Genomic DNA, 2425 nt, shown 5'->3' with positions numbered 1-2425 from the left:
GGGGGGGGTCCACTATACTTGTGGGGTCCAAAATGTGGAATCCCACAAGTTTAAAGGGCTTTCTGAGGATCAAGACTGGGGTTTGGTTAGAGTTAGGTTAAGGTACAAGGTAATTCTAGGGTTGTAAAATGAAATACAGTAAGTATGTCTCTTCTGCTAGAAAGCAGACAATATGATGTACAGAAATTATAAAATGGTAAACAGAAATAAACTATATAGCATGGAACAGTCACATGGATGTATTTGAATTTAGAATTCTCATATAGCCTGTGCAGGAACCACTATTGATTCAAAGTTATTTCTTTAACATGAGTGACTTTATACTCAACTGGGTATTCTTTGTCACATTCTTCTGTTCTCTTTACTTTCTGTTTATCTTATTAAAAATTCAGTTTAAAGTGCTTCAGTCTACTTCAGGTCTGCCTGCTACATAGCTGTAAGCACCTGCGTACATAGTAGAGAGGGGTTATGTATGGCTCTAATGCTTTTTGATGAAAATGTCTCCATCATTCTAATGGCTGTCTGTGTCAGATGTGTCCTTTGCCTCAAAGAAGGACAATAGATATATGGAGTCTGAACTGTGAAATGAACACATTGTCATTTTCTGTGTGCACTGGGCTTAAAAATTGTTTGTAATAACTCAACTACCAGCCTGATTTCCGATCACTCAGATTCTACAGTTGTCGTAATCTGGCAGCTGTTTTATAAACATTATTGGAAATAAATGATGTCTTCCAGATCTCATTCGATCTTCCTCTTCCTCCTAGAGAGGGGTTTGTTCTTTTGAAACTAATTTTCATCTGTCTTTAAGTGTTAAAGGAAGGTCAATCTGATTAAAACATCCTACATAGCTATAGGCTGGCTAAGGTGGTTATATTGTTGGGGCAATTGTTTTTAAAGACTCAATCATTAATACCTCAAAAATACTCATTAGTAACTATTTCTACCAACAATGACTAAATCTGCAGACAGGATATATTCTGCAGTCTGCTCTGTGACTGGTGTGAATACTTCATAGTGGATTTTCAGTGCAGGAGATGAAGACGATATCTTGATGTTTATACTTTTAAGAAGAACCCCGACCAAAATATTATGTTTTAGATTCTGTGAAGACAAACGCTATGGCAACTGATGTGTTTTGAAGTTGTATTATGCGCATGTTGAACTGAACCTATGCTTTCTGGTCTTCTTGTTTCTTATAGGTAAGTGCTGCCAATGATCTCCTTCTGAAGAAAAAGAGAGAGGGAGATGTTTAACAAAGACCCTCTTCTTTCTCCAGCACCATTCATTTCTCAGTGAGTTTGTTATTCTTTGTTTGTATAAAGAGGAGATAACTGTATCCAGAGGGCTACTTATTAGTATCTTCAGATGATAAAGCAAAGACACAGGCTTCATTTACAGATACGTTTCCTTTGTTGCACCACACAAACACCCAAGGAGAATCCTAATAGGAATAAACAGCAGCTCTGCTTGGTCATAATTGCAGTTGTTTTTGTGGGAGATGCAAAAACAAGTAAGAACAAGCAGAAAGCTTGCATAGTGTGGGATGACCTTGGTGTTTGTTCTCTGTTGTTTAGATTAGCTTGTTAAATTTCTTAGTTCCCCTTATAACAGAACCAAGCAGATATCTGTGTTAGCCCTAAAATCCACTGACTCCGGCTACGGGGCGTTATGGCTGCTCCATGTGGCCTGAAGTTGATGGAACGAGAGATTGAAGTAGGTAGTAGAAGCACAAAAAGGACAAATTAATAACAAGTCAATAGCGTGGGGCAGGCTGCATGCTCCGCTGATGAAATGCTTCTGAGACGTTTCCAGTGGACTTTGACGTCGGACTATGGACAAATCAAAATCAAACAGTGGCGCAGCCGTAACGTGCTGTAGCCGGAGTCAGTGGATTCCTGGCATTAGTCTTGCTCCATCGGTGTTGGCCTTGTGTTGTAGCTGATAGGTGAGGCTTTGTGTTATCAGAGAGCAGTAGCTACTGGACGCTCATATGTTATACATAAACTTAATGTTGAAACACTGGAGCAGTGTGAACTTCGGAGGGATACACATGCATCTGTTCAGAGCCAGTGGCAATATCGCACAGAAAGGAACTGGTCTCTTGATGTGTTTGTGTGGGTGTTGTGGCTGAGTGATATGTGATAGAAAGCATGATGGCTGACTAACACAAATCAGCTGTAGCCATTCTCTCCACCCAAAAGGATCCTATTCATCTTCTATTTTAACTCTTGGTTTTTTCTCCTTGATTACTAAAAAGTCATCCTCCATCTCCTTTCAGCAAAACACTAAACCACATCTTGCACATTTCACTCAGTCGATGTAGGCAAACTGCATTGTAGGAGATGTTCATTTTGCTCGAGGATGGTACCATTCATAGCTTTTTGCAAATATCAATTGCATAATGAAAGTTCAAAAAACTCAA

This window comes from Micropterus dolomieu, linkage group LG17 (assembly GCF_021292245.1).
Source record: "Micropterus dolomieu isolate WLL.071019.BEF.003 ecotype Adirondacks linkage group LG17, ASM2129224v1, whole genome shotgun sequence".
In the NCBI taxonomy this organism is placed as follows: domain Eukaryota; kingdom Metazoa; phylum Chordata; class Actinopteri; order Centrarchiformes; family Centrarchidae; genus Micropterus; species Micropterus dolomieu.
The sequence above is the reverse complement of the archived record's forward strand: the minus strand, read 5'-3'. Positions refer to the sequence as shown.